The following is a 24,092-nucleotide window of genomic DNA, read 5'->3' on the forward strand; positions in this document are numbered from 1 at the left end:
GGCTGTTCCTTCAACATATGGAAGTTCCCAGGCCAGAGGATGAATTGAAGTTGCAGGTGCCAGCCTATGCCACAGCCAAAGGAACACAGTTTCTAAGCCATATCTGCAACCTATGCTGTAGCTTGTAGCAACACCAGATCCTTAACCCACTGAGCAAGGCGAGAGATCCAACCTGCATCCTCATGGAGGCAGCATCAGGTTCTCAACCCACTGAGCCACCATGGGAACTCCTATTTTCTAGATTTCTCCTATTCATGCTTAGAAGAGCCCTGTGTTTTAAGGCTCATCTGTTGCCATCTTGAAATTTTAAATAAGTTTTGATCAAGAGACCTCACACATTCTCATTTTTCACTGGAGCCTCATAAATTATGTAGACTGTCTTGTTTCTATTTGTAGTCTTGTCCTTGCTCACTCACTCCACAAAGTCAGGGTATTAGTTTTCCCATGTAAATCATGACATTCCCCTGTTTTTTACATAGAGGGCTTTCCACTGAAGCTAGAATGAAGTCCTCACTCATACCATGGTCTCAAAAAACCTGCCTGGTTGGGTGGTGGACCATCCTTTCCCACTTCATCACCTTCCCTCAATGAAGTCTCAGGCACACTGGCATCTTCCAGTCTGTTCCTGCCCCAGATCCTTTGCACAGGCTATTTTTTGCTCTAAAACACTCATTCCCACACTACATCTTTGTCATCCCACAAGACTTACCTTACAGAGCTCAATGTGTCAGAATGTGCTAACTACCATAACCATCCCCAACACTCAGTGGCCTCTCAAAAACAAGCTTCTCCTTCAGTCATAATGGATCAGCTAGAATCAAGCTTCTTATGAGGATTCAGGGACCTGCTCTTTCCAGTGTAGTGGCTCCATCACTTTCTAAGTTCTCAGATTCCTTTAGGATCTACCATATCCAGCAGAAAGATGAAGGAAGAATGTGTAGAATGTCACAGCAGAGATTCAGCACCAGGTCTCAAAGAGGTGTTTGCTAATTTTACCCCATTCCACTGGCCCCATGTAATTGTAAAGGGGCCTGGCAAATGTTTTTAGCTCGTTGCTCAGAAGGCAACGAAAATGGGTTTGAGTGCATGTTACTGTCCTGGCCACTGTCACCTACTCAGAGTCTTGCCCTGACCTTCAATCTCAAACAGGTCACTTCTGTTTGATGCTAGTAATCGCTTTCTTCCTTATCTCAATTTGTTGGTGGTTTTATGTTTTCATTTTACCTCTTGTTTAGACTATTTCCCTACTAGAAATACAAACGTCTTGTGGGCAGGGATCAGTCTCCACTGCCATAGCCTCAAGGCTGAGAGCAGTATCTGACATTTAGTATATACTTCATTAAAATAAATCTGCTAACTGAAGAGGGCAGGAAAAATGTCTGTTTTGCTCCTCCATGTTAGTAATGTTGTTAACTATTTCTGCCTGTCATGCAGGAATGACAGACTGGCAGGGTTCCCTTCTCCCATAGTGAGATTACTGGCACTATTAAAACGCAGTACATAATAATGTTTAGAAGCATGTGTTTTGGAGTCAGATATGTTGGGTTCAAACCCCCAAGGTCTTTGCTTATTAGCTATGTAATCTTAAGCAACCTACTCCATTTCTCTAAATCCTAATTTCCTCTTCTGTAAGGAAGTTTAATAATAACTCAGCCATTAAAAAGAATGAAATAATGCCATTTGCCTCAACATGGATAGACCTAGAGATCATCATACTAAGTGAAGTAAGTCAGAGAAAGACAAATATCATATGATATAATTTATAGGTGGAATCTTAAGGGGATACAAACGAACATATTTGCAAAATAGAAATAGGCTCACAAACATGGAAAACAAATTGATACAAAGGGGAAAGGCAGGGGAAGGAATAAAATGGTAATTTGGATTAACAGATACACACTACTGAGCATAAAATACTTAAATAACAAGGACCCGCTATATAGCACAGAGAACAATATTCATCATCTTATAATAACCAATAATGGAAAAGAATTGAAATATATGTATAACTGAATCACTCTGCTGTACATCTGAAACATTGTAAATCAACTATACTTCAATTAAAAAGTAAAATAAAATTTAAAAATTTTAAAGTGTAATAACAGTGTCCACATCACAGGACTATTGTGAGGACAAATGAGATATTATATGTGAAGTGCTTAGTATCATGCTATGGTTAGTAGCTCAAGAAATATGATAATTATTCACCATTACATACTCAGTGCCTGGCCCTGTACATTGCATGAGCAAGCACTCAACATATATTGATTGAATAAATCAGCAAATGAATAAGTGAAAATCCTTCTCCCATACCTAGACTCTAATATAAAGAAGAGATATCTTTACTGGAACCTCCAAGTCTACTGAGAAGCTTAGTTGCTCATGTTCAGTTCTCAGAAGGTGCTATTAGAAATGGCAATATGTGCAAGACCTAGGGAACACTCAGTCTTTTAAAAAACCGTCTATAAGGAGTTCCCGTCATGGCGCAGTGGTTAACGAATCCGACTAGGAACCATGAGGTTGCGGGTTAGATCCCTGGCCTGGCTCAGTGGGTTAAGGATCTGGCGTTGCCGTGAGCTGTGGTGTAGGTCGAAGACTCGGTTCGGATCCTGCCTTGCTGTGGCTGTGGCATAGCCCGGCAGCTGTAACTCTGATTAGACGCCTAGCCTGGGAACCTCCATATGCTGAAGATGCTGCCCTAAAAAACAATACAATTTAAAAAACTGTCTATAAAATGCCTGCAAGCAAACAACAAACATAGAGAACAGACTTGTGGTTGCCAAGGGGGAGGGGAAGGGAAAGTGAGATGGACTGGAAATTTGAGATTAGTAGACAAACTATTACATTTAGAATGGATAAGCAATGAGGTCGTACTGTATAGCACAGGGAACTGTATTCAGTGTCCTGAGATAGACCATGATGGAAGATAATTAAAGAAAAAGAATGTATATATTATATGACTGGATCACTTTGCTCTACTGTAGAAACTGGCACAAATTGTACATCAACTATACTTTAAAAAAATAATAAAAACTATCTGGCAATATGTGCAAACTTAAACAAGAGCCACACAACCCACTCCCTGCCCTTGCAATTTTAAATATATCTCTCCACTTACCTCGTCTGATTTTTTTTTACAGTTTTAAATAAGGCTTTTTTCACAAACATGAGGAAGACTGAAATTTCCTTTTAGAGAAAGAATAATGATGAAGGAAATAATTAATATTACAGTAACTTGAAAATTAGTATCGCCATATAATTTTAAGATATTTTGAAAAAATTAAACAAGCAAATACATGTTCATAAAGATTTTCAAATGATATACAGGAATACAAGATAAAAAGAACATATTCTTCCATTATGGTATACCAGTCTCCAGAAGCAAACATTTTTACCAATTTCTTGTGTTTGTTTTCAGAAATTAGTTTACTGATTTTTGTAACCAAAAAATGGACTCCTTTATACAAATTGTTCAGCAACATGTTTTTCTTTAACAATTTATCATCCATATTTTCCTCAACAATGCATTCCCCTTTTACTGACTGCACAATATTCCTTTGAATAAAGATACTATTATTTTTTATAAAAAATTTTGATGGTACCATTTTTTCTAGCTTTATTGAGATAGAATTCACATATTTTACAATTCAACCATTAAAGTGGACAATTTAGTGACCTTTAGTATGTTTACAAAGCTGAGCATTCATCTTTGCAATTAATTTTAGAACATTTCCATCAACACCAAAAGAAATCTCATGTTCCTTAGCCATCATATCCCCCCACCTTCCCACAGCTGCTGAGAGCCACTAATCTACTTCCTGTCTATAGACTTGCCTATTCTGGATACCTCATATAAATAGATAATATACTATGTGACCTTCTTTCACTTATCTTAATGTTTTCAAAATTCATCCATGTTGTAGTATGTATCACATATACTATTATTTATTATTCAGATTCTTATTGGTAGATATTTAAGTTGCTTCTATTTGTTTACTATTGCACATGACCCTGCAATTGAAATTTGTACATGTATCTTTGCAGGCTTATGGGAATCTTTCTATAAGATAAATTCTTAGTAGGGAAGTCTCTGGGTCAAATAATATGTTGTCTTGAGTGATTTTTTTCTAAGCTATCCTTTAAAACATTGAGTCATTTAATTTTTAAATATTTATCTCAATACCTTTTGGTTTAATTAGCATTTTAAAATCAGGAATGAAGAGTATCTTCTAATATGTTTGTGTTTTCTTTTTTTCTTTTTTCAGGGCCACCCTTGCAGCACATGGAAGCTGCCAGGCTAGGGGTCAAATCAGAGCTGCAGCTGCTGGCCCACAACAGAGCCACAGCAACACTAAATATGAGCTGTATCTGTGACCTAAAAGGCAGCTTATGGCAATGCTGGATCCCCAACCCTCTGAGAAAAGCCAAGGATAGAACCTGCAACCTCATGGATACCAGTTGGGTTAATTACCACTAAGCCACAACAAGAACTCCTCTTCTCTCTTTTTTTTTTTTTTTTGAACGAAATACACTTTCAGGCACTTTGCTCATTTAAGAGAGGAACTTTTTTTTTTTTTCAGTTTTGTGTATAGCAAGAAAAATTAGCTTTTTGTTTGGCATATATGTTGCAAATAATTTCTCCCACTTTCATTTTTTGTTGACTTTGTTTATGATAATTTTTGCAACAAAAAAACTTCAAAATTTGTAATAGTTAATGCATCATCCACCTTTTCCTTTCCTGGTAATTTCGTGATGCAGAGAGATTATTTCATGCTTCATTTTGGTGACTTTAAATTTTTATTTAAACCTTGGATTCATCTGAAATTTATTTTGCATAGGAAGGGAGGTAAGTCACAAAGTTTTATTTTTAAAGTTTAAATAGTTGGTAAATTGTTTTCCTCCTTATTGAATTTTCCATGCCAATTTGAAATGCTAACATCATTTATTAAATACCTGTTTGAATTTAGACTTTTATCTTGTTTTTTGAGACTTTTCCATGATTCTCCATTTAGTTACCATCATCATATTCTTTAGGTTATGATACCTTAACTTCAAGTTTAATATCTGGTAGAATCAATTCTATCTCATTACTCTTTTTCCTTCCGAAATGTTCATAATTACTGTCTTGTGATTATTTTCCATAAAAATTTAACACAAAAAGCCCCTGTCAATTTATCCCCAAAATATACATATTTTAAATAGTATCAGATTACATTTGCAGATTAATTTCAAGGAAAATTGACCTCCTCACTATATTGATTCTTTTTTATTCGAGTAGGATATATTTCTCCACTCTTTCAAATCTTTATGTCAATCATTAGAGTTGTAAATATTAAGAGTTCAACTTATTTCCAGACATATTTTTATTACTATACTAACTTTAAAACTTTGCCAAATTCTCTTACTATTTGCAAATATTTTCCCCCAGTGGATTTTCTGAAGGCTTTCCAGTTGTAAATTCTAACATTCACAAATTCATTCAATAAATGGATATAAAGTATAATATGTGCCAGGCATTAATCTAAACTCTAGGAAAGGATCAATAATAAAAAATTTCTTGCTCTCCTGGAGCTCATATTCTAATTTTTCAAAAGCAGGTTAAAATTAAATATGTAATACATCAAATGATTTTTAGAGGTGAGATAGCAGTGGCAAAAAGAGGTACCAGGGAGGGTGGTGAGATGTGATCACACTAGGGATGTATTTAGGTTTTCCAGTTGTTGTACCAACTTATATCCCCACCAACAGTGCAGGAAGGTTCCCTTTTCTCCACACCCTCTCCAGCATTTGTTATTTGTGGACTTATTAATGATGGCCATTCTGACTGATGTAAGGTGGTACCTCATAATAGTTTTGATTTGCATTGCTCTAATAATCAGTGATGTTGAACATTTTTTCATGTGCTTGTTGGCCATCTGTACATCTTCCTTGGAAAAATGTCTATTCAGGTCTTTTGCCCATTTTTCCATTGGGTTGTTGGCTTTTTTGCTGTTGAGTTGTATAAATTCCTTGTATATTCTAGAGATTAAGCCCTTATCAGTTGCATCATTTGAAACTATTTTCTCCCATTCTGTAAGTTGTCTTTTAGTTTTCTTTTTGGTTTCCTCTGCTGTGCAAAATTTGTCAGTTTGATTATGTCCCATTGGTTTATTTTTGCTTTGATTTCTGATGCTTTGGGAGACTGACCTGAGAAAATATTCATAAGGTTGATGTCAGAGGATGTTTTGCCTATGTGATCTTCTAGGAGTTTGATGGTGTCTTGTCTTATGTTTAAGTCTTTAAGCCATTTGGAGTTTATTTCTGTGCATGGTGTGAGGGTATGTTCTAGTTTCACTGATTTGCCTGCAGCTGTCCAGGTTTCCCAGCAATACTTGCTGAAAAGACTGTCTTTTTCCCATTTTATGTTCTTGCCTCCTTGGTCAAAGGTTACTTGACCAGAGGTGTCTGGGTTTAGTTCTGGGTTCTTTATTCTGTTACATTGGTCTGTATGACTGTTTTGGTACCAGTACCACACTGTGTTGATGACTGTGGCTTTGTAATATTGCCCGAAGTCCAGGAGAGTTATGGCTCCTGCTTGGTTTTTGTTCTTCAGAATTGCTTTGGCAATTCTGGGTCTTTTGTGGTTCCATATATACATTTTTGGTTTGTTTGTTCTAGTTCTGTGAAAAATGTCATGGGTAATTTGGTAGGGATTGCACTGAATCTGCAAATTTCTTTGGGCAGTATGGCCTTTTTTGCAATATTAATTTTTCCAACCCAGGAGCATGGAATATTTCTTTATTTCTTTCCATCTTCTTTAATTTCCTTGATTAATGTTTTACAGTTCTCAGCATATAAGTCCTTTACCTCCTTGGTCAGGTGTATTCCCAGGTATTTGATTTTTGGGGGTGTAATTTTAAAAGGTATTTTACTTTTGTATTCCTTTTCTAATATTTCATTGTTAGTATAGGGAAACGTGACTGATTTCTGAATGTTAGTCTTATATCCTGCTACTTTGCTGAATTTGTTGATCAGTTCAAGTAGTTTTTGGGTTGAGTCCTTAGGGTTTTCTATCTATAGTATCATGTCATGTGCATACAGTGACAGTTTTACCTCTTCTCTTCCTATTTGGATGCCTTTTATTTCTTTTGTTTGTCTGATTGCTGTGGCTAGGACTTCCAGTACTATGTTGCATAACAGTGGTGAGAGTGGACATCCTTGTCTTGTTCCAGATTTTCGTAGGAAGGCTTTCATCTTTTCTGCATTGAGTATTATATTTGCTGTGGGTTAGTCATAAATGGCTTTGATTATGTTAAGGTGTGTTCCCTCTATACCCACTTTGGTGATAGTTTTGATCATGAATGGATGTTGGACTTTGTCAAATGCATTCTCTGCATCTATTGAGATGATTATGTGGTTTTGACTTTTCTTTTGTTAATGTTGTGTATGACGTTGGTTTATTTGCATATGTTGAACCATCCTTGTGCACCTGGGATGAATCCCACCTGGTTGTGGTGTATGATCTTTTTTATATGTTGTTGGATTCGGATGGCTAAAATTTTGTTGAGAATTTTTGCGTCTATTTTCATCAAAGATATTGGAGTATAGTTTTCTTTTTTGGTGGTATCTTTGTATGATTTTGGAATTAGGGTGATGGTGGCATCATAGAATATCTTTGGGAGTGTTCCTTCTTCAACCTTTTGAAAACGTTTAAGGAGGATTTATTATTTCTAATATTTTCTCTTTTGTTTTATTAATGTATGCTCTTATTCCTTCCTATCTTTAAAATAAATTCTGCCGTAATTTAAAATTTTTTCATCTGAATATCTAATAATCTTAACTTCTTCAGAGTAACTCAAAGACATATGGCTGCAATCTTTTCTCTAACCACAGCTTTTGTCATATACCATGGGTTTGGTGTTTTTTTTAGATTTAAAATCTTTTTTTTTTTTTTTTGACTTTCCAGCTGTGAAATTTTGGTCTAGATTTCCCTTCAGGAAATTAGCTAGAGTTAATATTAGAATTAAGAGAGAATTTAGAACTTCAAATTATTTTTTATTTCAATTTTTGTTATGAATTCTATTTTTACTGAATTATAGTCTGAGAATATTACCTGTTATATTTCCATTGTTTAGGATTTATTAAGATTCTCCTTATGCTCATCTAGACAATTTTGAGAAACAAGCCATAGAGACTTGAGGAAAAGGAATATTCTCTGTTATTAGGAGACAAGAGTCAAACATTCAGCTATTAGTTCTATTTAGTTAATGATGTGACTTAGATTCATGACATCCTTGTTTATTTATTTATTATTTTGCCTGTCACATTATATAGATTATCAATCTCCTCCTATTATTGCTCCATATATTGCTTCTGGAAGGTGCTAAATTGTTTATGCCTTTGATGTTGTTTCATCTGGGAAATAAAGATTCATGATGGAGCATCTCAGAGTAGATAAAGCCTCTGTTAAATCCAAAGAGAAAAGCCAAACCAGAGTGCTGCTAAAGGCAACCACAGAATGAAAGTAAAGGGAGGGAGAAATGGTTCAGGGAGGCAAGCAGACATGTTGCAATGTTTTTTCCCTTAGCAAATGTGCCAGTTCAGAACATGGAGCAAGAGGCTGAGGATCCAGGAAAAGATCAAACAGATGTCCCTGCTAAGAGGTGGAAAAACCAGCAGAACTTTTGACTATCCCACTAGGCTGGAGAGAGATGAATTTGTGACTTGAGCTGGGATCCTTGTGAGAAGGGAGGGGCAGAGAACCACATCCACACTCTGCTGGTTTTCCTTCATAACATGGATTGATTTCTGCACCTATGTGGGTAAAGGAATCTAAGAAGCCAAACAGAATGTCTTTGGAAAACAAAGAGAATTTTGGCAATGTCATAGTACCTAGGAGACAGAGACCAGAGTTTTGGACATCCCGGAAAATGGGGACCCAAGTGAGCATTCTGGGCTTTTAGTTGAAAGCCCTTGGGAATTACACCCTAGGAAGAGAGTTCAGAGAGACCCAGAGGGAGTCTTAGAAAAATTTCAATCCAGCCTTGAATTTAATTTCTGATTGGATTAAGGGAAAAGGCCCCCTCTTTTTCTGCTCTTTGAAGAAGGTAATATAAACAAGCCTCTACATTTTTCATATGGAATATCAGACATCAAATCAAAACATATCATATAGGCAAAAAAAAAGAAAAAAGAAAAGGAAAAAACTGGGGCAATCTGACCTCACACCCAGAGAAAAAATACTCAGTGAAATGAGATCCACAGGTTATCCAGATATTGAAATGATCAAATAAAGACATTAAAGGAGTTCCTGTTATGGCACAGCAGAAACGAATCTTGACTAGGAACCATGAGGTTGCGGGTTTGATCCCTGGCCTCACTCGGTTAAGGATCTGGTGTTGCCATGAGCTGTGGTGTAGGTCGCAGACATGGTTTGGATCTGGTGTTGCTATGGCTGGGGCGTAGGCCAGCAGCAACAGCTCCGATTAGACCCCTAGCCTGGGAACCTCCATATGCCGTGGGTGCGGCCCTAAAAAGACAAAAGATGAAAAGAAAAAAAAGACATTAAAGTATCATGACTAATATGTTCAAGAAAATAGAAAGAAAAAATGTAAAAAATAGATGAAAAATGGAAAGTTTAGCCAGTGTTTAAATCTTGAAAAAAAAAGTCAAATGGAAATTACAGAAACGCAAAATACAATAATTAAAATAACAAATTGATAAAAGAACAGTTTAGACAGAGAACAATAGTTAACTGGTGAACTGAAACACAGATCAAAAATTTTCATACCAAAGCACAGAAGAATAAAAAAGATTTAAGATAAAGAACAATATATAAGGAAAATAATTTAAATGTCCAACACATTACCTCAGCCCGGAAGAAGAGACAGAGAATCAAACAAAAAACAAGGTTTAAAGAGAAAATGGTTGAGGAAAGTCATCAAGTCACATATTCATTAAGCTTTCTGCATATTTTGGGGATGAAAGTAAGGAAGGCAAAGTCTTGGCACATCATGGTCATGGTCAAACTGCTAAAAGCCAAAAACAAAGAAAATCTGAAAGTACCCAGGATGTATGGGGTTGGTGAGCATGAGGGAGACACATTACTACAAGGAGCAACAATAAGACTAACAAGTGATTTTCAACACAGGAGATGAAAGCTAGAAAGCAATATGACACCTTGAAGCTACTCAAAAATCACTATCTTCCCACCTAGAATTCTATACATGGTGGGGGAAAAAAATCCATCAAAAATAAAGGCAAACAGACTTTCCCAGAAAAACAAAAATTCAGAGAATGTCTTGCCAGAGATCTGTGCTAGAAGAAACACTAATAAGATTCTTTGGCAAAAAGAAGATGAGCCCAGATTCAGTAAGAAATAAAGAACAATGGAAACGATCACTATGTTAAAAAGTATAACTTAATATTGACTGAGCAAAATAATTTCTTTTAGGTTTAAGTATACATGCATAATTGAAATTATGACAATAACAGACAAAAAGTAGAAAAAGTAAATGGAATTTAAATGGTCTAAATTCTGAGCATTATTGGAGAATAGTAAAGTTATATTTTGTAACTCGACTATATTAAGCAAGGGAAGCATCTTGTAAACTCAAAGTAAATAGTAAAAATATAAAAACAATGTGTGACTAACAAATTATCAGAGGTAAAGAAGGAATATTAGGAGTTTTGTTGTGGATCAGCACAAACAAACTATGGCTAGGATCCATGAGGATGCAAGTTCAATCCCTGGCCTTGCTCAGTGGGCTAAGGATCCAGTGTTGCCGTGAACTGTGGTATAGGTCGCAAATGCAGCTAAGATATGATGTTCTGGTTTTGCTGTGGTTGTGGTGTAGGCCAGCAGCTATAGCTCCATTTTGACCCCTAGCTTGGAAACTTCCATATGCCATAGGTGTGCCCCCCCCAAAAAAAAACAACAAAAAAGGAATAATTAAAAAATTAATTAATCTGAAAAGAGGAAAATAAAGGAAAGGTTAAGAGAACAATATAAGTAGGACTAATTAAAAAAGACAAAGATGGTAAACATAAATATACCATTAATCAAATAAAAATAGATGAACAATTCCCAGATTATGAAGAACAAAAACAAAAGCAAAAACAATGCAAGCACATGTTCTAACAAAATATGAGAAACTGAACAGTTGAAAGCAAAAAGTCAGAAAAAGATATATCATGCTAATAGTAACCAAAAGAAAGATAATGTATCTATGTTAATATAAATTTTAAAAGACTTTAAGTCAAAAAACATGACTAGAATTCAAGAGGGACTACCCCTAACGATAAAGAGATCAATCCACCAGCAAACGTAACAGTGCTAACAATCTACATGTACCTAATAAAAAAAGGATAAAAATATATACACAAAAGTCAAAGAATAAAAAGGAGAAATAAAATCACAACTGGTTTAATATAGCTCTCTTTCTTGCAATAGGGCAGGCAGGCAAATCAGTAGGACTAGAGAAGATATAAAACTAATGCACAGTGTCAGACTCATTTTATGATCCACCACATAGCAAACCATGCTATTCATTCTATTGCCTCTCCCAGGGAGATGTCTTTGGCAATTTTTGAGTACATTGTTCTTACTCTAACAATTATGTCATATAGAGAACACTGCCCTCAAGAGTTGCCCAAATTTACCAAGGACCATAAAGTGACTCTTAATACTTTTTAATAAATGAACTTTATTGGGGTATAATTTACATAGCGTAAGAGGTATCCATTTTACACGTACAGTTGGATGAGCTTTGTTAAATATATAGTTATGTTGCAACCACCACCCCAATTAAAGTGCAGTGTATTTCCACCATACTAAACAACTAACTCCTTCACAACCCTTGCAGTCATCCTCTTTGCAATCCCATGGAACCATGGGCATGTTTTCTGCTTATCACATAGCATAATGTCATGGATAAAAGTAAACCTATGGGGCCATGCTGACTTGGTTCACCAAGCTCCACCACAACTTGCTGTGTGATTGCCCATTAGTCACTTAAACTTTCTAACCCGAAGTTTCCTTATCTGTAAAATGGAGAGTATAATAATGGTAACTTCCTGTTAGGTTTGTTATGAGGATTAGAGAAACTAATGCATATTGGGTGCTAATAACTGCCTAGTACATATTAAGTGCTAAATAAGCATCAGCTGAGTTCCTATCATTGCCCATAGGAACTTTTCCCTAGAGAGCTAGTGTTACATGAAGGAGGCATAAAGATGGCATGAGCAACTACTTTCTCTGTGTATTATTTGCTGTTCAAAATTCTAACAGAAAATATATTTGTAAAAGCAACTTCAATTGTTAAGTACAATAGAAAATTCAACTGAAGATATAATGCTGCAATCTCACTTCCTTCACAAAGTGAAATATATATATATTGGAGAATCAGGATAATTAGGAGAACATGTTTATTCAGAAAAGAGAAAAATAAGAGTTCCCACTGTGGCGCAGAAGAAACGAATCTGACTAGGGACCATGAGGTTGTGGGTCTGATCCCTGGCCTCGCTCAGTGGGTTAAGGATCCAGCACTGCTGTGAGCTGTGGTATAGTGTGTAGAGGCGGCTTGGATCTGGTGTTGCTGTGGCTGCGGCATAGGCCGGCAGCTGTGGCTCAGATTCGACCTCCACATGCCACAGGTACAGCCCTAAAAAGCTAAAAAAAAGAGAGAGAGAGAAATAGCTTGTATCATTTAACACATTCTGTAGCAAACAAGAAAACCCTTTATTGATATAAATAAATTATGTGTCTGTTAAGCAATAGTAATAGTAATATCATCTACTTCCAATTCTCACTTTTCATGCTCATTAGCAAATATGGAAGCATCACTAATAAAAGTTACCTTTAAATGCCATCTTTATAATTTATTCCCTAGATAAGTTAATTAAATAATTCAAAGAGAAAAAAAAAATCCCAGCTCATTTCTAGTAAGAACTACACAGTCAAAAGGCATTTTTGAATCAAATCCTTGTCTAGAACAAAATAAAATGTAATTCTTAATAAATATAAATAAAATCATTAGTGGGTTATTTTGCTTTTATTTGATTTTTCTCTAACAACTACAGTCTAAGTTACAATTAATTACATTAATTACATCCAAATGATGTACATAAATATCTTCTGACAGTTTTATATTCAACTTCCACGGTTCAGAAAAAGAATCTTAATTCATAATTAAGATAAACTTGGAACCAAATTAATGGTCTTGCTATAAGTAGGAGAAATTGTGTAGCATATCAACAACAACCAATTATGGCTTTAATTATTTCAATCTGAAAACTTTTTAAAAGATATCTATCAATATCAAAATTTTTTAAATGATAAAATCTAAATTTATATTTACTAGTTATTCCTACATGAACACAATAAGAAAATATTGGAGAAAGAGAAAAAAACAGAATTTTAGTAAACAATGCTTAGACTCAAATGTCATAAAATTGACAGTTTTACTTGGTATTATGTAGATAGACCATTAATTGTAAAACATTGTGTTTTACTTTACATAATTTGAAGCACCCCAGTGTTTATAGAAGCACTGTTTACAGTAGGCAGGACATGGAAGCAACCTAAGTGTCCATCAGCAGATGAATGGATAAATACGTGGACTATATATATAATGGAATATTACTCAGCCATACAAAAATCCCATTTGTAGCAACATAGGTGGACCTATCATGCTAAGTGAAGTAAGTCAAAGACGAATATCACATGATATTACTTAAATGTTGAATCTAAAAAAATTATATAAATGGATTTATTTACAAAACAGAAATAGACTCACAGTCATAGAAAACTAACTTACGGCTACCAAAGGATGGGGGACAGATAAATTAGGAGTTTGGGATTAAAATATACACACTACTATATATAAAATAGATATAAAAATAATATATAAAATATAGCACAGGGAAATATACTCAATATCTTGTAATAACTTATAATGGAAAAGAATGTTTAAAAAGTGTATATTTATATATATATTGTATAACTGAATCACTTGGCTGTACAGTAGAAATTAGCACAATATTGTAAATCAACTACAATAATTTTTTTTAAATATTGTGTTTTTCTTTAACCACATTTATAGTAAGGAAAAGGTCACTATATAAGAAAATATGTCTATGACCACCTTTATGTCAGAAATTACACAAAAAAACACAAAAGACATCTTAACAAACTACAATGTATGGGCTTAATTTGATCCTCTTTCAAATTAAAAATCTGAGAGAAAAAAAGAAATGTGAACTGGATATTTGATACTTCTAGCAAATTAATGTTATTTTAAAAATTTGATAATAGAATTATGAGATTCTTTAAGGGTCTTCGTCTTAAATGAAGTATTAATCTAACATCAGGGATTTAACATAACAGCATGGAGAAAAGATGAGTCATTGACAGAACAGATGAAAAGATCAGTCACATATTGACATCTGGTCAAGTTGGACAAGAAGGACACTGGGTTCATTATATAATTTTCTCTTTTTGTATATGCCTGGGATTATCCATAATAAAATAATTTTTTAAAGATTTTCCAATATTGTCTTAGGGAAAACTCACTCTGCATGAAAATAGAGAAATGATAAAGACATTTAAGTTAAATGTGTAAATATTTACCCTCTTCATATACAGTTCTTGAGTATTAATTCACTAAGTTTGGAATAAAACATAATTTGTGGGTTAATCCTCTTCATTAAAAAATATTATGTTGACTATTTACAAAAGCTAAGACATGGAAGAGATCTAAGTGTCCATCAACAGATGAATGGATGATACACACACACACACACACACACACACACAATGGAATACTACTTAGCCATAATAAAGAAATACTCCATTTGTAGCAACATAGATGGAAGTAAAGAATATCATACTAAGTAAGATAAAAACAAATGTTAGGTGATATTACTTATATGTGGAATCTAAAAATAATACAAATGAATTTATCTGCAAAACAGAAGCAGACTCACAGACATAGAAAACAAACTTATGGTTACCAGAGGGGAAAAGGTGGAGGGGGTAAACTAGAAGTATGGGATTAACAGATATATACACTATACATAAAATAGATAAACAATAAGGATTCACTGTGTAGCACAGGGAAGAAAGATTTTATGTCTTATAATAATTTATAATGGAAAAGAATCTGAAAAAAATATATATATATAACTGAATCACTTTGTTGTACACCTGAAACTAATATAATATTGTAAATCAGATATACTTCAATTAAAATTTGCATAAAAATAAGTTCATGGCAATAGATTATAATACTGTGCATTCTTTATTTTTCTTTTTGATTTCTCCAAATACTGTAAAACAATCAACAGTTCCTCAATTTGGAATTTATAATTATATTGTTTACAATAGAAGGCAAGGGAGGAACACTCACAATGAGTTAAGGATCTGGTGTTGCCACTGAAGTGGTTCAAGTCACCGCTGTGGTACAGGTTCGATTCCTGGCCTGGGAAATTTCACATGGCCCCAGGTGCAGCCAAAAAAAAAAAAAAAAAAAATGGCAAAGATGGTGTACTGTCAAAAAGCATGAACATCTCCTCAGAAAAGAAAATCATGGACTTGGAGAAGAGACTTGTTGCTGCCTGATGGGAGGAGGGGGGGGAGTGGGAGGGATCGGGAGCTTGGGCTTATCAGACACAACTTAGAATAGATTTACAAGGAGATCCTGCTGAATAGCATTGAGAACTTTGTCTAGATACTCATGTTGCAACAGAAGAAAGGGTGGGGGAAAAAATGTAATTGTAATGTATACACGTAAGGATAACCTGACCCCTTGCTGTACAGTGGGAAAATAAAAAAAATTATTAAAAAAAATTTATTGGTAAGTCAACTATACGTTAATAAAAAATTAAAGAAAAAAAAAAGATTATGCTGACTCTATCACTGACTTATAACCAGTGTTCCATTTTGTTTTCCTTGATTTTCTGATGTTGGCTCCTGTTAGTTTTTTTTTTTTTTTTCCCTTAAACTCTTTAAACACTGATTACTAAAAAGTGTGGCTTTGTAGTGGATCATGTCAAGTTAACCCAATGAAATTAAATGGCATGTGCTTTAAGTGTGCAAACACCATTGTCCTCAAAGTTTTCAAATGAACCTTAAAAAGAATGCAAGTGATGACCTCTGAGAAGTTTGTAAATTCTTCCATGATGTTTGAGGTAATCATAATAGGACTGCATGTCTTCCCAACCTCCTGATAATCAAGCTTCCCAGTTATAAGACACTTTCGCTTCCTTGATACCTAGAGAATTTGAGGAATTACTTCTCTTTTATCATGAGTTTCTAAATACTAAACTTTGGTGGTTTGTTTTGAAGATTTCACAATAGCTGTCTCAGATCCAGTCAGATTTTTACATCAAAGAAACGAGTGCGCTCATTTCCCTTTGAATACTTTGATGCCGTACGAGACATAATTGCATCTTGCCTAAGTTTATCACAGTAAATTCAAGCTATGACTGTATTGACATAAAGCCCAAATATCCAGATGGAGAGTGAAATATCCAATGAATCATTTGAATGTTTCTATACAAGACTTGATTAGTTGAAAATGATTTAAGGTGCATATATTTTCAAATACAAAACTGGAACTCGAGAAATGAAATCTTGATTTTTTTTTCCTTGTGGTCTATTTAAAGATAAGCAATTAGCAATAAATAATAATTGGAATGCTGAGTGGCTTCTGTGTAAAAGGACGTGAATGAATGCGAATATATGATACAGACAAAAAAGTATGAACTTTTTTTAATAGATTAAGTTTTTCCACTGTTTTTTCTTTAGAGGAATTAGCTAACACAACTTCTTTTAAAAAATATTTTAAAACTCCTGTTCCTCTACAGTATCTCCTGGGATAAGGATGTCTTACTTAATGATGATGAGTTCCTGAATTGCCTTAAATTCTTCCTGTTAAATGCAATAAATAATACATTTGCTAGGTATTATTTGAAGCCTTTATATAATTGCTTCAGTCATGTTAATAGTAAGTGCCTCCCGCCTGTTTTGCCAATAGATGTTAATAACAATACAAGAGCTGATAGGGGATGTACAATGTAGTTTTTCAATTCTGGTCCTTGATAAACATCCTCTAAAAAAAAATCAATGGAGTTTACAGCTTATATGATAGCAGTTTGGTTTCCAGTGATTCAGTAACTATTTAAAAGAGGTTAGTTGTGGTAAATAGGCCAAAATACCCAACTCCCAAAACACATGAAGGCTGGGCACCAACATAGCTTTAAACATCCATCATTAGGTGTGATAACGTGACATCCATTTTCTTAAGTGGTTTTATTAGCTTTACCTACTTGCAGTACTTATTATGCAATGGCAAGGGAGAATTGTCAACAATTAGCTCCTGGAAAGTGGCCAATCTATCCACATTAAACCAATGTTTGCCCAGCAGAGTTTGCTAGGCTAGGTTATTAACAAAAATGAATAAGAGAGTGAGATTGTTGCTATGAAGTATTACAGGGACCCATCAACATGGGGTGGTTGGAAGGATTTCTCTGAGTCACCTGGACACGGCCTCAAATGCACAGGAAAAGGAGCACCTGCTAAGAAAGCCCAGCAACATACCAGTCTGAATGTAAGCAATCAGAAATGGGTTTTCTCTTTTTGATCAAAGGAAACACACAGATAAAATGGCGGCATTTTGTGAGTACATCATCAGGTGTAATGAAGGATGATGGAGGCCAGAATCCAAATATTCAAATATCACAGAAAACTAGTACACATGTATTTACCTTCTTGGCCAGAGACTCAGACTATGTGTCTGGATTTAAAGTAATAAAAAGAGTGTGCGGGTTATTTAAGGCTGTAGGGCCAAACAGACCTGAGTTCGAATTCTAGTTCTGCTATTTACAAACTATTAGAAAAGAATATTTTGAACTCAAGCTTCATGATTGGTAAGTTGATCCTTCATATCAAGCTCCCATACCAAGGATCAAACCCTCGCCATAGCAGCAACCCAAGCTGCTGAAGTGACAATGCCAGATACTTAACTTGCTGTGGCACAAGGGAACTCCTGTTGTACCTCATTTATCAGTTGTGAGAGGAAAACAATATCCATAAAGATACATCACTGAAAAAAATAAGAGTTCCCTTTTTTTGGAAACATATATATCACTGTTTCTATTCCTGGAAGTACTTATTTAACTACTATTTATGTTATTGTGGTCACACATATATATGGTTTCTAGATTGAACAAAAGTTAAAAAAAAAAACAAGATTCCCAGTTAAATTTTAATTTCACATAAGTAATGAATAATCTCTTGGCATAAATATGCCCCATGTAATATTTGGCCTATACTTATTCTTTAAAAAAATCCATTATTTTTCTGAAATTCAAGTTTATCTGGGCATCCTATATTTTAATGGCAACCCAATTCATACATTATGCGACTAAGAAACCTCATTTATCTGTGACTTAGTTAACACCTTACTGGTAAATAAGAGATCAAAGTTAGTCAAACTAAATGGACACATTAAAATTTCTTTTTATTTATCTTACTTAAATATTCCTTAAATCTTGACTCAGTATCTATGTACTTTAATTTCAGATCTAAAAATTTCACATTCTGATTAAGAGATGCTTGTCTTGGTGAGTTGTATCTATAAAAAAGATCAGAGTCTATTGTGGAAAAGCTCCAGGCCTTCCAAAGGAGCATTAGCACAAACTGCTGGCTACAAGAAGTACTCCCAGTCAGGCCTGTCTGCCCCATGCCTCTGTGCTTTATCTTCTGCTTGGCTCCTGTCAGCTTGTGACCCCAGACTGAGTCGTGGACTTTGGCTTTCCCATGGGTATCTCTGTGCTACCCTAATATCTGGCCCCAGTCACGTCCCTGATTCTGTTTCAACTGCATGCACTGTGCTTTGGAAGGTTGTCCATGTTTTGTCAGCATGTCCACCCCTGTTTTGTTCCTGGCTTGACTTTGCACCCTCATCTCAGTGCCAATATCTTGCACAAGCCCATTCTGCTATGTTACCAATACAGGAACTGTTTGCCAAACCCCAGCAGATTAGACTCTACAGAGGAGTGGAAGAGCCAGATATAACAGGAACACTGATAGCAGGGAGAAATGATGGTTAGCCACCTGACAGCAGTGATAGGCTAGAATAACAGTGTAGCATTGGTTGAAAACTTACTGCCTGCCAGTCATGGTGTCAGATGCTTAGCTACACTGTCTCCTTTCATCCTCTTCAAAGCAGGCAATACTATGCCCATTTTACAGATGAAGAAAGTGAGATCACACTGCAGGTATGTATCAGAGCTGGAAATGAATACATCTCTCTAACTCTGCAAACCAGAGGCTTTCTACAACAAAAGCATATGTGCTCAGTAAAAGAGGGCATAGAAAAGAAAAATGCAGGTGTCATGAACCCAAAAAGCATTATAGTCTTGGGCCACTGAATACAGGTACAAATGGTGACTGTTTGTGCCTATATTCAGTGTCTAAAGAGAACAATATTACAATGTATATGTCACACACACTTATATGCATTGTAGTATTGTGATCTTAAGCCCAGATGACCCCACCATTGTTATAACACAGGTCAACTCAATATTTAATTTTAGAGGGTAAAAGTCACCACAAAGACTTAAACTATTCAGAGAAACAATGCAGGGAGGTGATGAGACGAGTTTGGGAGAGGGGTGGTCAGAATACCTGTTTTAATCCTGGCTTCATTCCTTCTTACTAGTTATGAGAACTTGACCAACTTCCCTGGCTTCTTTAAACCTTTACCATCTTTGGTAAAATAATGGTAAACGTATTACCTCATAGGTTGGGAGTGGGAATTACATGACCATGCAAGGGGTATGCTTAGTTCAGTGAAAGACAAATCATGATCACCAAAAAATGTTAGCTTAAAACAACAGTAGGAAATACACAATATGTTTTATATTTTTGTCCAAAAGAGAAAAAAAAAAAAAAAAAAAAGGAAAGCTGTTTTTAAAGAGGTATCCTTAGCTAACTGGAAGAGTCAGTTCTTCTGAATAATTCATGTCCTAAGGCCCCCTAAACACAGCTGTATACAGGTGACCCTTAAATAATACAGGGGTTACAAGCCCCCACCCATAGCCAAGTTGAAAATTTTACTTATATGGTTGACCTCAGTATATGCGTTTCCTCTGTATTTCAGGTTCCACATCTGGGGATACAGACAAACTTGTATCATGTAATAGCATAGTATTTGCTATTGAAAAAAAAAACCTGTATAAAAGTGGACCTGCGCAGTTCAGGCCGTTAAAGAATCAACTGTGCATGTTTGTGTGTGTGTGTGTGTGTGTACACACATATTCATATACATACCCACAGATCTATTTTAAACTATCACTTTTCTTCAAATAACTTAAGTTCCTAAAGAATCCTTATAGACTAAGACTTTGGTCTAAAGTGTGGATGCCTCAGCCCTTGTGTCAGTACTAGACCTCCATATATTTTGTATAAACTTGCCCTCTATATCTATACTGACATCAGAAGAGGTATAAACACCCATGATCTGGATGCTCTACCTATAACTTATTTCCTGCAGATTTTCTCCTCATGCCCTAATTTAGTGACACAAGCAAAGAAAAAAAAAAATCTACTAGAGCCCATAGTGTGATTTAGAAATGAATTATTTCTAGCATATAATAATTAAGAGGTAACTCACCTCCATCTTCAGGAGTTGCCATCTTTAAATTATGAATGTCAAAGAGTTAAAAGTGGCAAAAAAACTAAAAAGCTGTATTGAGAACATTTTTCTCAGCGTGGCATTTTGGGCATCAGCCTGTGTGGTCTCCACATCTGGATCTGTTTGGAAGCATCTGCAAACGTCTGAGAGGGCAGTGGTGCTGGGGAGACCCAGGAGTGGGCATGAAGACCAAAGATTTGGATTGGAAGCCTAGTTCCTCCACACCCTGGCCAAGCCTCTTAAAATCCCAGAGCTTCGGTTTCCTCATCTGTAACATGTGAGTAATACTACCTATCTCAGAGGATTGTTGGTATAATAGGGATTTTACATACAAAAGCTTCTAACGCAATGTTTGGCACATAGAAGGCACTTGAATGTTAAATGACTTGACTGTAAAAGGTTCAATTCTGCCTTTGCTCTTTGAGAAAGAGTTAGAAGCAGAATGAGACCACTCTTGGATTTGCCTAGTAGTTTTGACAAGAAATCAGAGAACTCTTTCTGACAAGCTGACAAGTTTTCAACATCAAAAGAGATGAAAAACACTTCAACATCTGGGAACTTACAGATTCAAACATTGTGACACCTTCCTGGAGTTTAAACTAATTGCTGAGTGAATGGACAAAGTACATATTAAGGTCATAGAAAATATTCCAAGTACAATTTTCAAAAGGATGTGTAGAAATGAATATACTTAATACCACTGGACTATATATTTAAGTGGTTAAGATGGTAAATTTTGTTATGTGTATTTGGCTACAATAAAAAATAGAGGGTAGAAGTGTGTGTAGGAATGAGGGTGCAACATTAGAATGGTTGCTGTTACTTTATACCTAAGAAAAAATGTTTTTTTCATTGTTTTTTTTTCTTATTTTCTCCCAGTTAAGAAATATAAAGCCTTAAAAAAATTAGACTAAGAGTACTTATTATGAACTTTTTGATTTAAGCAATATCATATGGGGATGGTGGAGAGGGCCAGAGTACAAATGGATAACTCTATACTTGGGTGAATTTTAGAATATCACAGGATTAAAACTTTTACAGCAGAACAGAACAATGAAGTTAGCTTACCTAAAACATTATGCCAACCTGGCTCAACTTGTTTCTTTTTTCCTCTTTCTTTCTTTCTTTTCCTCCTTTCTTCCTTTCTTCCCTTTCTTCCCTTTCTTTCCTTTCTTGCCACACCTGTGCCATATGGAAGTTCCCAGGCTAGACCTAGAATCAGAGCTACAGCTGCTGGCCTACACCACAGCCACAGCAACTAGGGATCCCAGCCACATCCACAATCTACACCGCAGTTGACAGCAACGCTGGATCCTTAACCCACTGAGCAAGGCCAGGGATCAAACGTGTATACTCATGTGTACTAGTCGAGTTCATTACTGCTGAGCCAGGATGGGAACTCCATGTTTTTTGAATGCCCACATGCTCCCTTTCAGGTGTTTTCATTAGCTGTAGAGATATTGCATGAAATTATATGAGATTTCTTGAAGCCATATCTGGTGCTTTAGAGACTTCCCCTCAGTGATTTTAAAGTATGTATGCACCCAATCCAATTATAAAGGTAATCTATTTCAATAATAAGTTAAAATATAGAAACAATTATATTTTAATACAATTTTTTTGCTTTTGTATATGACTATATAGCCATTGTTTATATAGGTTTTTGTGTATAATTCTCTATTGTGTCTTTTTAATTTAATATATTATTATAATTTTCAATGCTATTTTCAAAAGCTTCATAATTATCACGTTGAAGAGTTACATATGTTTTCTTTGTTGACATATGGGATTTGCATAACTATTCTCTTATAGCTGGATATTTGGGTGGTTTCCAATTTTTGGTTGCTATTTTAAAATACCGCAATAAGTATGTTCTTCAATATATTTTTATCTGTATCACTTCCATAGGACAAATCCTGTTAATCAAAACATTTTTTTATGTTATATACATTGCCAAGTTGTCTTACAAAATGATACCAATTACATTCTGCCACAAAATATTAGAGTTGTTACTGTTTTCATTTATTTTGTTGAATTGAAGGGTGAATAAGTCATATTTTGTTCTTTTAATATACTTTTATTTGATTACTGAATATATTGAGTTAAAAACCAACTTAAGATTATAAATTTTAAGAGACAAAAAGCAAACACATTCTCAGGAGACAGGATTAAGATGGTGGAATAGAAGGACTGGAGATCAACTTCTCTTCTAAAAACAACAAAATTCACAACTAAAGACTGAGCAATCTCCACCCAAATGGACCAGAAACCTTAAAAAAAATACCCTACTCCAGAAGAAAAAGAGGAGGATACATCAAGAGGTAGGAGGGGCAATTCCGTGATATAAACAACCCCATACCTCCCAGGTGGGAAGCTCCACAGACTGAAAACTAACTGGATCACAGATACTCACTACAGGAGTGAGAGTTCTGAGCCCCACATCAAACCTTCATGTGCAGGGATCTGGCACTGGGAGAAAGAGCCTCTGGAGCATCTGCACAGGAGCTCCACAGGATTGGGGGAAACAGAGACCCCATTCTTATAAGGTGCACATGGACTTTCATGTGCACTGGGTCCCAGGGCAGAGCGAGGTCTCCGTGGGAATCTGGGTCAGACCTGACTGCAGTTCTTGGAGGACATCCTGGGAAAACAGGGGTGAACGTGGCTTGTTGTGGGGGAAGGACATTGAAAGCAAAGCTCTTTCGGGAATATTCAGCAACCCTGCCTTTCTCTGGAGGTGGCCATTTTGGGAAAACCTGGCCCCACCCATCAGTCAGTGCTGAGAAGCCACAGGGCAAACAACAACCCAGGTAGGATCACAGCCCCACCCCTCAGTAACAGGCTACCTAAAGACCCCTCAGGCACACAACTGCCTCTAATCCCATGGAGAGACAAAGCCCCACCCACCAGAGGGATGAGAATCAGCTCCACCTACCAGTGGGCAGGCATCAGCCCCTCCCATCAGGAAGCCTATAGCAAGCCCCCATACCAACTTTAGCCACAAGGGGGGCAGACACCAGAAGTATGAGAGGCTACAATTCTATTATCTATAAAAAGGTCACCATGCCAAAAACCTATAAAAATGAAAAGACAGAGAACTATAACTCAGATGAGGGAGAAAGGGAAAACCCCAGAAAATAAGCTAAGCAATGAGGAGATTCTCAGCCTCTAGGAAAAAGACTTTAGACTGTTGAGACTGAAGATGATGCAAGACATTGGAAATAAACTGGAGGCAAAGATGGATAACTTACAGGAAACACTGACCAAAGAAATACAAGATATCAAACTTAAGAAGAGATGCAAAATACAAAAACTGAAATAAAAAACTCACTAGAAGCAGCTAACAGCAGAATACAGGAGGCAGAAGAACGAATACGTGAGGTGGAGGATAGATGAGTAGAAATTACGGATGAA

This window comes from Sus scrofa, chromosome 5, assembly GCF_054392235.1.
Source record: "Sus scrofa isolate SSC_HxYL_T2T_F1_AM1 chromosome 5, Sscrofa_HxYL_maternal_Yorkshire_Landrace_v2.0, whole genome shotgun sequence".
NCBI lineage: Eukaryota > Metazoa > Chordata > Mammalia > Artiodactyla > Suidae > Sus > Sus scrofa.